The sequence below is a fragment of the Serinus canaria genome, chromosome 1 (assembly GCF_022539315.1).
Source record: "Serinus canaria isolate serCan28SL12 chromosome 1, serCan2020, whole genome shotgun sequence".
NCBI classification, from domain to species: domain Eukaryota; kingdom Metazoa; phylum Chordata; class Aves; order Passeriformes; family Fringillidae; genus Serinus; species Serinus canaria.
This window is the reverse complement of record NC_066313.1, coordinates 31,148,663-31,162,650: the sequence shown is the minus strand read 5'-3', so window position 1 is coordinate 31,162,650 and position 13,988 is coordinate 31,148,663.

Genomic DNA, 13,988 nt, shown 5'->3' with positions numbered 1-13,988 from the left:
AGAAGAAAGGAGTCAAATGTTTGGAACAGATAGAGTCAATGCAACTTAATTCAGGAAAGGGCCATATTTCCCACTTCCCTTTGTCAGGCTGCCAGCCATCAGCATGAGCTTTCCCTCTTGCAATCTGTTTGTGTTCCAGTGAGTAATTGCTTTTTACTGGCCTGGAAAATGACTATCCCGTTACTAGCAACGTGCATGCATAGGATCAAGAGCCTTTTTGAATAGTTAAGTACATTGTGCCCTTTAAATAGACCAGACTTCAGATTAAAGCCTTAAAACTATGGCCAATCTGTTGGAAAATTAAAAATATAGTAAATCTAGGGCTGAAACCAGGCATATTTATGAGCTACTTAAATATACAGTCATTCAAAATAGTTTGTTACTCAGTGGAATTTACAAGGGTTTTTTTTTTCTTCATAAGAACCAACATCTCAAATAACCCATGCACATTTGTAATAGATGAAAAATTAAAAAAAAATATATATAATATCTGGCACAGTTTATCTCAAAATGATCACAGAAGTGTTTAATTTCACATCTATCTGAAAAAATACCAAATCATCATAAGAATTGTGTGCATGACTCTCTTCCCAGCAATGCCAAAGTGAACTGGGAATAAATGGAACTGAAATCAATAAATGCTCACAAATTTAAAGCTACAGTAAATGGGAACATTAAGAATACTGGATATGAATATAAATTGGCTAAAACACATAGACATTCATAACATATGTAAGGAGTTAGAAAGAATAGATATCAAGTTTCCTGGATGGGACTGGCCTGTTTCATGCAATGAGCAAGAAGACCAGGCTAAAATATGGTTCCTAAGTTGTATTTACGTGATCCATGTGACTTATGATTTATTTTGAAATAGTCATAACGTTATAGCCATGTTAACATAAACTTAATGAAATGGGGGAAAACAGTCACCCAGAGCTTACAATCTAGTGTAAATTGCAGAGCAAATTCTAGTGTGGAGCTTGAAGGATCTGATTATTCAGCCACAGAATACAGAATTGCAGTGTTGGAGGATTGATTGGGCTATTTTTCATCTCTTACTTGTTAACTTTGTGATCCACAAAAAATTACTTTTTTGTTTTCTGTTGAAAATCAAACAAAAGCTTTGCAGTTTTGATACATAAACCACCTGCTGGTCCCTCCTTCTGAGTGAAAGGACCTCCAGGATTTACAATTCTAATAACAGGAATTTGAAAAATGAATGATAGAAAAAGTGTATTTTTCCTTGCTTGTTTGACAGCCTATCTTTTCTTACAATATGCAAATGGAAAAAAATAGGGAAACTTGAAAACAAAATTGCTACCAGTTTAGATAAAATAGAGAAAACCTGGTCAATCCTGTCTTTACTCCCTAGAGAAATTAATTTAGTCCTTTCCCATCCACTTTCTTTTCGAATACCTCGGTGCCAGCACCAAGGTGTTCTTGCCTCCTCCTGCATTTAGTAATACTGGTGAAACTTTCCTGGTGACTGTAACACCACTTCGGAGTTTTCAGAAAACCAATATAATTCCCCACAGCTTCCTTCCTTAAGATATTTTATGGGTTCCAGCTGTAGGTCTAGCATCCTCTTTACTCATGCTACCTGTAAGTGCTGTTTCTCCATGGTGTAGCTGGCAGATGTTAATGCCTTAATACACTTGCAAACAACCTTAAGGGAGCAGCAGGCATTACAGACTTGTGTAGGGAGGTACAGGATATCCCCAGAGACAGGAGAAGACTGAGGGAGACTTCACTGGGGAATTCAACATCCTCACAAGGAGCAGTGGAGAGGCAGGTACCAATCCTGTCATTCTTGATCAGTGTCAGGGCTTGAGGAAATGGCATGAAACTGAGTCAAGGCTTAGGGTGGATATCAAGAAAAAGTTTTTTTCCCCCAGAGGCTGGCTGGCCATTGGAACAGGCTCCCCAGAAAAGTGCTCAGAGCAGGGAGCCTGACAGAATCCAAGAATTGCTTGAAGAGTGCCCCCAGGCACACAGGGTGACTCTTGGGGGTGGTGCTGTGCAGGGCCAGGAGCTGGACTTGATGATCCTGATGGGTCCCCTCCAAATCAGTATATTACATGATTCCATGACTATGAAATCTTTCCACTGGGATCTACCACGCACACAAGAAGGTGCTGGCACAGTGTTTCTGAATTATACCACAAAATTTAAGCAAAATGAGGCACAAAAGGTGAAATCAGTATTTGGATCTGAAACAAGGAGCTCTGTGGGCAGCAAATTTGATGAGAAGGTCACAACTGACCTCTGCATTTGCTGTTAGTTGTTAGAAAAAAAGTATTTTAAAAGGGTCTTAAAATGGATGTGGTAATTTAGGTCTTTATTCTGTAATAACTGGGGTGGTAAGAAAAGTAGCATTGAAATACAGATTGCACTTACAGACTCATGCCCTGAGCCTTTAAGGACATACCCACATAAGGAAACTGAAAGTAAATCAGTGATAATTCAGCTTCTTACTTTGAGGTTCTTTCATCCCTCCCAGAACAACTAGTGTTGCATACCTGAGCTGTTGAAAACAAATGTCCAAGCCTATCCTTATACTTCTTCTTTTGGTGGTTTCATCATAGAAATACAAAGGCCAAGGTATTTGAATGAGAAGTTCTCTAATTAGAACGGAAACAAAATTTTCAAGATGTTAAGTCTAAAACCCAGCAATTTTTACTTTTCTGCAAGTTCAGAAATCAGGCCTCTTTCCTAAGTTATTTCATGGGCCACTTCACAGGTATCTTGAAGCAATGAGATTTAAAAGCTCAATAAGAAACTTATAAAGAAATAAGTTTTTCTTAACAAGCTTTACATCTTCTTTCCTTCAAATCTATTCAATTTCCCCTTGCTCTTGTATTATACCTAAAACTTGAGTAATAATGCCAACAATTCAATCTTTGCCTCTTTCTTGGAATTATATGCCTTTGTTTTTTACTGATTGTCCTAAAATTGCATGAAGAACAGTAAGGTGTTTTTTTTTATTTTTTTTTACTTTTAACTTATATTAAAATCTGTAATTTTTATTTTTGTTAATCTCAGGTCTCAGTTAAATATGAAAAGCAAATAATGATAACCTTCAGGAATGATGAAAAAAAAAGAAGGAACTAAAAAATTATCTTCTTTCTAGAAATCTGGAGGGAAGGTTCAGCTATTGTTTAGTAATTAGTTGTTTTATTACTCTTTAAAGATATGATTAGAATGCGTTTCAATCATTATTTCCTCTATAATTTCTGATGTAATATATAGGCAAGTTTTGCATGCTGAGCAGACTTGGGAAAAGAGTAATAGCAGCAACTAAAAAAATAAATATTTATATATTTAACAGAAATTTAAATGTTCATCTTCAGATGGGGTTGACCAAATGCTGGGGAAAAGGATGGGTAGCTGATGGGTATCTTCATTTGTTGCTGCTACATGAAGGTGTTTATATATATATATATATATATATATATATATATATATACATATACTTTTTTTTCCCCTTAGGAATTTGGCTGCATTTTCAGAGGATTTTTTCAGACATCCTTCTGGCTTTATTAAGGTAGGAGTACAAGATATGGACTTTATATTTTAAAACTCTCTCAGCTAAGTATAAGATAAATTTAGCATTCATGAAAGAGAGGTTGTGTCAGAGGAAAAAAAAGAAGTTATCAAATGAAAAGAGTGGATCAAGTTATTAATTTTATGCCTAAATGTAGTACAACCATGTGAGCTGGTTTTGGAGGTTTATGTCACCATTACCTACATCAGATTTGGGGTGTTTGTGCATCCACTGAATATGAGATAAGGAAGTTCCTATATCCACCACTCACTTGTATTTCCATAGCTGTTCTGCTCCTATTGCTGTGACCAGATTCTTATCACAGAATATTCTCAGCTGGAAGGGACCCACAAGCATTTTCAAATGCAGCCCTTTTGTGAATGGCCCTTCTGGGATTCAAACATGCAAACCTGGTTTTAGCACTATACTCTAACCAACAGAGCTAATCTCAGGGTTAATTTCTTGGTGCTCATCACAGTCAGGCCTTGTATGTGTGGAAGAGCTTTTTCAATTAAAAAAAAAAAAGAAAAAAGATGAAGAAGATGAAAGCAATAATTTAATTTCTTTTTCTTTATCTCCTTAAAAACAACACCTCTCCCTTCTTACATATTAGACATGACATGACTCAGGTTATGATTTCAGCGCCAGAATCTGTTTGGCTTGTATGTGGATGTGCCACAGGTTCTTTTGGAAATAATCACTTTACAGTTCTGCTAGTTTTTGCACCTCAGGTATACGGAAGTCTTTGTAAAGTTTGGGCAGCCTGGCCCATAATGTTTTGAACAATCTCCCTGTCTTTTCTCATAGACATCATTTCTATAATACATCAGCAAACTTAAGAGATATATGTGTTCTCATGCAGATATTTTCACTATCAGATTTTGACTGGATCTAAGATGGCATTAGACAGATATTTCCAGCCAAGAAAGGAAATAAATGGCCAACATTTCCAACATTTCTCATCAAAGCGCCAAAAGTCCAAGTCAAAATCAGAATAATCTGTTTGTAATTAGCAGTATGTGGTTTATCCTCAGGGGGGTTTACAGGTCATTCCTGTGAATAAAATAGCTGGGCCAAGAAAGCTGCATATTATTTATTGGAAGTCAATTAAATATTTTATGGTGAAACAAAACAGGCTTCTACTCTTTATCGTGCAGTCTTGAATGAATATACTGAGAAAGTGACAACTGTAATTTCCTTATTTCCCAGTTATTTGTATTAATTTTAGTAATTTCCTGTTTTACTGAAATTGTTTTGAACTCTTGAACTAGATTGGAGCAAAAGGACAAATATCAGACAGATAGAAAGATTACCTGTAGAAAGGAGTCACTTTTCCTGCAGAAAGGAATCACCCCAAAAAGTCAGGAAGATGAATTGAGCATCCCCTTGAAATACAAAAGAAATCAAACAGAAACTCTATTCTGGTTTTAAAATTGAGGAAATTCTTTAAAATATGTATTTTAATGTCCAGATTTCTGGTTTGTTTTGGCTTGGTTTGGTTTGATACAGTTTGGTCTGGCAGTGGTGGATTTTGTGGGGCTGCAGATTTTAGAAAAAAAGTCAGAGAGATGTGAGAAAAGAAGTCAATTTAAGAATATTTAATGGACAATTCTTAAAACTAATTATAAATATACTTATGGAATCAAGGATGTTCTTTATTATTTAAGCCTCACCCCTATTTGCCCAAGTCTCCATACTGCTAACAGAATCCCTCTTCCTCCCCTCAGCCCTAAGATCAGACAAATTTGATAAAACAATATTATATAAAAGGAGGGGATATTCCTGTACTCCATATTTTCTCATATAAACTGCTATGGTTTGTTCTGTTTATTTTTAACGATATATTCCAGTTTTGTTTTGTATTAAGTCATAACTAATGACCTTGGACAAAATTGCTCAACTCTTTTTGTTGTTTGTTTACTTCTCCGTCATCCACCCGACAGAGGAGCCATTGAGAAAAATGTGTAAAATCCCTGACATTTAGAAATCTCTGTAAAAAAAGCATGCGCTACAGCTACCCACTCAGTGAACATATGTGGAACAGTTTGCATGTAGAATATAGTGTCAGAAATGAAATCCTTGTTTTTTGGCTACTGCATATGCAGAAGAGTCAAGACTGAGTGGAACAGACTTCTAAGAATGTTGTACTTTGTGAGTGTGATTGTCACTATGGCCTTTATAATGTAAATCCCCAAACCATGGTGAGATCCTGTTTGGAACTTTTGCAGTCACAGTCTATCTCACATGTCCAGTATCTGCTGCCCCAGCCTGTTGTATTTGCAACAGGCTTGTGGCTACTCTTACCTATGTTGCTAACATCAAATCTTTAAGGACTTTGCACTTGCAGAACTGAGCTCCACCAGGTACCTCACAAATCCTACACAAAATCCCTGTGGTAAAAAATGGACAGAAACAGCATTACCTGGAGTTTTGTTTAATACAATTATGTCTAAATACAAGCACTTTAAACTTCCTGATCAAAGAGAATTAATGGGAACCAGGACTGAGGGTGTTTAATATTACAAGAATTCAAGTTGTGCAAAGAGGCTCAAAGAATTCCTGTGAGAACTGATACGATGATGCTACAATCAAATCTGCAATCTCAGCTACCCTTTGATGCCATTCACATGCAAAGGGTCTCCAGCCCAAAAGAGGGGTGGCTACGCCCAGCACTGCAATATTATCTCCTCTTTATGAGTCTCTGCAGGTTGCTTATGGCAAAATCTGCTCTGCCCTCTGAGATCTTCATGGCTGGGAAAGAGTCTGGTTTGCCTTGAGAGCCATCACAGAGGTCTCAGCCAAAGGTCAAGACACCAGTATAACATTGAAAGACCAAGAGGGAAGGAGACAGAGTTTCCTAGTGGGATCTATCCAACAGTTTATCAATGTAATCAAGTAATAGTGAAATGGTGGAAGTGACTCAGAACAAGAAAGAGACATGTGCTGAGTCCCCTGGGCTGATCCCCTCTTTTTCCCAGATGTTACCATGGATTTTTCATAACCTGAGTTTAATAATACATCTCTGTTAACCTGTAAGCCACATGTCATTGCTGCCCAGAGGAGGAATTTGAAACTTAGCTTTTTTGTTAAACATCTCTTCCAGATCGTTTACTTTATTCAAAAGCTTCCTTCCCTCAATATGCTCATTCCCTGCAAACAGACTGTCATCACCTGTTCGCCACTTGTTTGCATGCTGATAGCTCTTCTCCTCTCATAAATTCCATTAATTAATGAATAGTCAGCAGAGAATTGTCTCTTTGGGCTCATTAAAGAAATGGACACTAAAATGATACCAAAGCAGCTGCCTCCTTTCTGTTATTCCCTTCTGACGGCTACTGCTTTCCTCATCACTGCTAAATTATAACACTGCTTTGATTAGCAGTCCTGTTACTTGCTGCAGCTGCATTTAGAGATGGAAATTTTAACTATACAGTCATGTTTAATTGATATTCTCATCAAACTGTTGGCATTGTAAAAAAACACAGCCCTCCAATACATCAGGCTTGTGTACATATATTAAATCCTGTTGGAATTTTTTTGACCTTGTAAGCAGATTGAAAAGACATGTTTCTTGATGATTTCTCATAAGTCACTGATTATCAGCTGAGCTCATTTGGAAGCCAGATGTAAAATTTGTGAAAAATCTCAGGCCAGAGTTCATTCTAAACAGAAACATATTTGATTATTATCCCAGTGCCTAAGTGTGAATGCTCATTTCTATGCTGAAAAATTTAGAAATTATTTATTTTAAAACATAGGATGAGATCTGATTTTTCGTAAAAGAATTCAAAAACTATTCCCCACCAAAAGAGTGAACTTAAGCCAGACAGATAATCTATATCAAGGCTGGTATAAATTACCATAGTTTAGAAGATGTTCTAATTCATGCCAGAAGTATGGTTGGGCCAGAGTTGCCTAAACTCAAGGTTTAGGCTCCAGCTCATCCCTTGTTGAAGAGACATTACTCATAGAATAGCCCAAATCAGGACAGCTTTCTCTACTCTGAGGCTGCTGAGACAGGCTGATCCTCTACTAGCACAGTCTTTGAACAAGAGGTGATGGAATCCTGGAGTCATTAAGGTTGCAAAAATTCCTTTAAGATCATGAAGTCTAACTATTGTTATATCACTGCCATGTCCCTCACTTAACCATAACCCCAGCTGCCATATCTACATATTTTTTTAAGATTTTCAGGGACAGTGATCCTACCACTGCCCTGGGAAGTCTCTGGATCACACCTTCTGTAAAGAAATGTTTCCTAATACCCAATCTAAACTTCCCCTAGTGAAATGTTGTACCATTTCCTTTTGTTCTAAAAGAGGATGCCTTGCAGCTTTGAGGTAACCTAAGGGGAATTGTTGTTATTTGCCTTTTAGTGGTTGGTGCTTTCACTCAGATAAAATCAGATCCCTTTCTGGGATCTGGGACTAAGTGGAAAATACAGACAAAAGGGGACCAAGTCCTTTGGTCTGGTGCTGACTTGAGATGCTGGCCATGTTCAAGTTCAGCTCAAAAGACAGAGGAAGAGGTCATTTGTGATGGAATATACCAGCAAGCATCCAAAATCAGACCTGACAGGAGCAGCTCTTTAAACCTTAGCCCTAGGAATAACATATTGACCACAATCCCGAAATTATAAAAAATATAATGGAAAAGCTTCAAACCTGTTTTTCTCCCTGTTCATTAATTTGTCAGACCTGGATTTTGACTTTGGCTACCAAATATAATCATATTTTGATGACAAACCCAAAACTTTCAAATTCAAATGTACTACCTAATAAAAATAAAATATCCTTCCCTGACCTTGAAAACTGCTCAGCTTAACTTGGAAAGATTTCCATTAGATGTTTCAAAGTTTGTGCAGGATGATTATAGAGTTTGTAATTCACCTACAGTACTTAAAACCCCCATTTTATTTGGTATCAGGATGAACACTCAAAGGGAATCTCCCAGTCATCCCCAACTCCTGCATTGTTGAAACATGATCTCTTCCTGTTCTCCTGGGCTCTCAATGCACAATGGGCAACACCCTCAAGTCTCTGAGAGCTTGCTTAGATTCAAAATTGAGCTTTTGGTTTTATTTCTACTTTTAGAACTCCAAGAGCTAAAAAAATTGGGTGATTTTACTAAGTTTCATGTGAGATCCTAACTTCCTGCAGAGACCAATAAAGGTGGGTACAGAAAAACCTACAGAAAAGGCGAGACCATTTCCATTCTGATCAAGACAGAGACCTAGACTCTTGCAGTAAAAATCTTAAATTGCCCTGCTGGGAAGGACTTCTGTTTTTCTACTAGATTTAGCAGAGAAATTTGGCCTTTGAACTGAAAAATTGGAAAAGTACCCCCCCCCCCCATCAACTCTTTATTTGAAATGCTCTCAGGTTTTTTGATAGCTGGGCATTGTATCATGTTAAATACCGCTACTTGGAGTAAATTACTAAAAATTTTCCCTTTTTATTTCAAGTGTTTAACTTCCTTCATTCTTTGATAGTCTGTGGTTACACTGTATTATTCTCTATTAATTGAATAATGTCTCCCTTTGAACTGTTTTTGAGAGCAGTGAAAACATCTAGGTAATTTAGAATATCACAGATTTCACAGTATATATGTGGAGGATTCACATGTGTTATTAGGATTATTTTTAAATGTCATGTCTCTACCATAAAAAATAATTTAAAGAAATAATATTCTGTAGTAGTTTGTAACTTGGCTCCATTGGCATAGGCATCTCAGCTGCCTTAGATTAAATTGTTTTAGGCCTAAGAGGATGATGCATGGGCACTCTGTAAAGTTCATGTTACAAATTCAAAACTAGAGGCTTAAGTAGATTTTGGCTTGAATTCAAACAGTTGGATTTTAAAATGAAACAAACATGGATCTTGAAATATAGTGAAGATCTATTCATTGGTGTAATACCTAAATAAATTTTAATTTTTTAATAAAATTATAGAAATTTTTATAACAATTGTGCTCATTAAAGATACTCAGGTTTGGTGAACAGAAGTCTCCTGAAAGTCATTCTCTAACTCAAGGATTAAATAAGGCAGACAGGGTTTATCAATTCACTATACAGAAAGAATTCAGTTATCCTGTGGCAGAATTGTTTTTATCTTGGGAGGTTAAATATTCTTTTATTCCATGTATGTGAAATTTTTTACCTCCTATTAAACCTTTCATATGTTTCTCATGCCTAAATCTCTTTCTGTGTATACTGATCTCTAACCTACAAGTCATTAAATTATTTTTGCCTCTAAGGTAATTTATTAATTATGACACACATTTGTGTTAATTAAAAGATACAGTTAGCTTGATACTTGATATTGTTGCTAAATTAATTCACTAGATCTTTTACTGAAAGCCAAGATATGACCTTCCTCTAGTGTTACACCTGATGCTGCTGTTCCACACCAGCTACCACAAGATCTAATAATAATTACAGAGGATTCAGGCTATCTGGCTGCTAGTAAGGATCTCCAGACAGTAAAGGAGGAAAAAATTATTAGTACTGAAATCTGTGTTCACAATCATAGAGAGAAGGAGCTTGTCTAAAAGGAAAAGGGGAGTCCTGATGGTATAGACAGAATAAATAAGAAATTTTTATTTAACCACACAGGCAGATGGATCAGTGTTTCAGGGCAGTCAGAACCACTGCCCTGAAAAAAGCCCTGCTTGTTTTTTAACACTAGAGTGAAGAATATCAGCTAGCCTGAATTAACCTGATCTGGGTTGTTTTTCATGTAGAAATATAAAGTGTATAGGTCTATAACTATTGTTTTTTGATAAGGTAATTTGTAATTAGAGCCCTACTGAAGGTCATGTGATAAAAATTATTATTCTTGTTCTTCACCTCACTGTCTCAAGAGCCTTTCTGCTGGGGTTACTGGCATTGGTTGGCAGTGGAGCAGTGTTCTGGTTCTGCAGTCTCTCTCCACTTGGTCGGGAATCTGAGATTTTCCTACAGCAAAGTATTCTTGGAGATTTCTTTGGAAAAGGTGTTTGTGCTGGTTTGGAGCAGATGATAAAAACCACTTCTGCAATACATATCCAACAACACTTGGAGGAAAAATAAGTAGGATGCAGTTTTTAATCCAGCAGACTTCAAGAAGGATCTTGATATGCAGGAAATTACGGACATCTCTCATCTCTTCCCAGGCAACAATGCCCTAGCATTCCCTGATATGCAGATATTCTGGTTTCCTCTTATCCAGAACTATTCCAGTCTCATCAAAGCCTCCATGGCAGAGTAGCTGCTTTGTTTTTCCTGCGCTGCTCATTTCTTTGTATATACCCATGTTTATTTTTCACATTTATTCTTTGGCTAATAACAGCCTCAACAACACAGGCAGTGTTTGGTCCTTACATGTATTCATGGTCAGTACATCAATCACAATTAATTTCTTTGTTGTTAATTCTCATTAGTTACTTTGGGTTTATTTGGTTTTTATAAACCCAGAGACACCCATATTTTATATTCACTGCTGAACTGTTAACTAATTGGTCAGAAATTAAAATCACTGGGAAAAAACTGCCATGGGAGAAGATTAATGTGAAGATCATGTAGACAGGTCATTATTTGTGGTAATTGCATTACTTGGACTAATACACTATGTAAATGAAAGTGGCTCTGATTTCTCCTCTATTCATACAGATAATTCTAGATTTCCAAACAAGTAAATGTACTTATATTTTTATAAAAAATTTGCTCACATCTTCAGGAAAAGAAATATATTCTTGTTTATGTTGACTACTCCTTTCTAGAAATCCATGCAAATAGGTCAAAGGAAATGGCAGTAGTGTAAGTCATTATGTAGAAAGTGGTCAATGCCTTATTTCTAGCCATATTTTCCATTCAAAGGCTCTAGAAACTAAATTATATTACAATAGGTTTCACTTTTTCATTTTTGATTTTCTATTCTGATGATCTTTTTGAAAACATTACACCAATGTGACCAGAACATGAGCTCAGCACTCTTCCAGACTTATGCTGGGACTCTTTGGTCACATTAGGAAATGACATGCCACCCTGGTTGCCTTTTAGGAATGTTTATCAGCTAAGGGTTCAGCCATAAAATGTTTAGTCATCAAGGTCAACAGAAAGGTTTTGTCTTGTGTCAAAGCAACATTGGAATCGAGTACACCTAGGGGTTATATAATTTCTTTTCAGAAGAAAGCTTTTCCTCACTTTTTATCCTGCACATTTCAATTTAATTGGAAATAAATTGTACTATTTGGGGATTGAAAGTCATATTTACCCAGATAGTAAAAAAGGCTTTTACTGGTCCTTTAAAGCTGAAGTTCACATCAAATCTCTGTCAAACCTGTCAAGAGTGTATTTTTCAGCTCTTTAGGAAGAAGGAAATTTGAAATTTGAATGATAATAATTAGAATTATTTTGATAAATGACACAGTAGAAAGGACAAGTAGTTTTTTAAGGAGAAAGAATAATCACAAATGTATTTTTTCATGTGTGGTTCAAAATTTGTCAAAAATAAAACAAACAGATCTGCATCCCATGCTAGATATGAAAACAGCTTCACTAGCAATGAAAATAAAGACATCAAACGGATAAGGAGTTTCCAAAGCCATGAATGTGAGTAAATATGAACAGAAGGAATTTAGGGTTATTTGGGGTTATCACAGCAACCCAAATAAAATGGATTTTAATGTCAATCTGGTTTTGTGAGATGCAAATGAAATACACAGATGCTTTAGAGATGATCAAATTTAACAGCTCTGAAACTTTGTGTATTTAAAAGCATAATATAAATTTTAATCGGCATTTCCATATGGGAAGGTCTGTGGATGAAACTGCAGATCTCACAGAAATGCAGCCGCTGATGCCAGTGTTTGTGGCACTGGGGCTAGCACAAAAGGACAAAAGAGAAAGCTGTTGTAAACACTGGGATCAGCAGCATGGCAAAATGCTGACTTCCAGCCAACATCACCTTCTACAGCCCTTAGCCCTCCTGCTCCTTTCCTGGAGCACATTTGAAGCAGGATCCTTTCAGAAGGTCTGAGCTGTGTGGGATTTGGGAGGATAAATGTGTAAGACAGTACGTTTGCTCTACGCTTGCTACAATCACAGGGGACAGGACCTGATGATAAGATGATCATTCATCTTTTTTGCCATAAGGAACAGTTGGCAAAGGTGGTTTAATAACTTGAAGAGAATGGCTCCTAAAATCTCAAAAACATATCAGCTGATTAGTCATTGTCAAGTTTCTTCTTACAAAAGCTTGGTTTTAAAGAAATTACATTGTACTCAAAGCTTTCTGTTAATAAAATGGTACTCAGAGTGTCTTGAACAGTTGCCAGAAAAATATAACACAAAATTGAAGCATTTTCCATTTATAAGATCACAAAGCACATGGGTTGCTGAGATTGCGATGATTTTTTCTCTTTGTACTTAGGTTTATGCAGATTTTAAAAGTGGAATCTGAAAAATGATCAGCCATTGACAAAATTTATGATATTTTCAAATTTGGAGGGGGAAAAGGAGTAAAGATCATTGCATTAGAGACAAGGTGTATTTAGAAAACACAGCTTCCCCTGGAGATTTGTACTCCACATAATTACATTCCACATACAGTAATTGAAACTTGTGAGTATGTCAAACTGTGTGTTTTCACAAACCTGCAGTAATCAGCTCAAATTATTTAAATTCACTATTTGACATAATTGCTATAAATATGACAGAAAAAGATATTTCTAGGGTATATTGCTTCATAACTGTATCAAATGAGTGCCTAGGGAGATAACTACATTGTGTTCCTATGGAAATCTGCAGGATAGCAACATCCAATAGTGAATACTCGTCTTTTCACAAACCCTCTTTAATTTACTAAAAGATCTACTGATACTGAAGGGAAAGCTCTGCCATCTGGGACAATCCACATACCTCTCTGATTCAGAAATTACCATAAAATCAAGCACTTGGAAACTGCTGGCCAACAGCTCAACAGCTGACATCAGGAATATCTCCACTGAAGTCAGAGAAAACAATGCTGATTTTTACCAACAGAGAGTTCAAATTGCACGTCTAGGGAGGGTTCACATGCTGGGCTCCTGACACCGTCACAACAGACTTGTCACCTCCACAAAATCTGCTCCAAGACCAGAGATTGTCCTATTTGCTGTGCGCTTAATGTGTGAGAGAAAAGGCTCTCCAGGGGTTCCTGAAAGCCAAGTGGCGATTGCAGTTCCCAGCCCTTCTGAACCTTTGAGATTTCATGAGTGCCAGAGAAAAAGATTTTCCCAGTGCCTTTGCTTTAAGAAGTGCTGTGGAGATGGGAAGGAAAAGAAGAGGGCAGGGGGATGGAATGAGTTGGGGATGTCATAAATGATAGCTGAATGTTTCCTGACTTGCAGTTTAAGGGATTAATTTATCCCAGCCTGTTGTCTGACTGACCAAAAGGCAGATGGGATATTAATTGATAATCTGTGT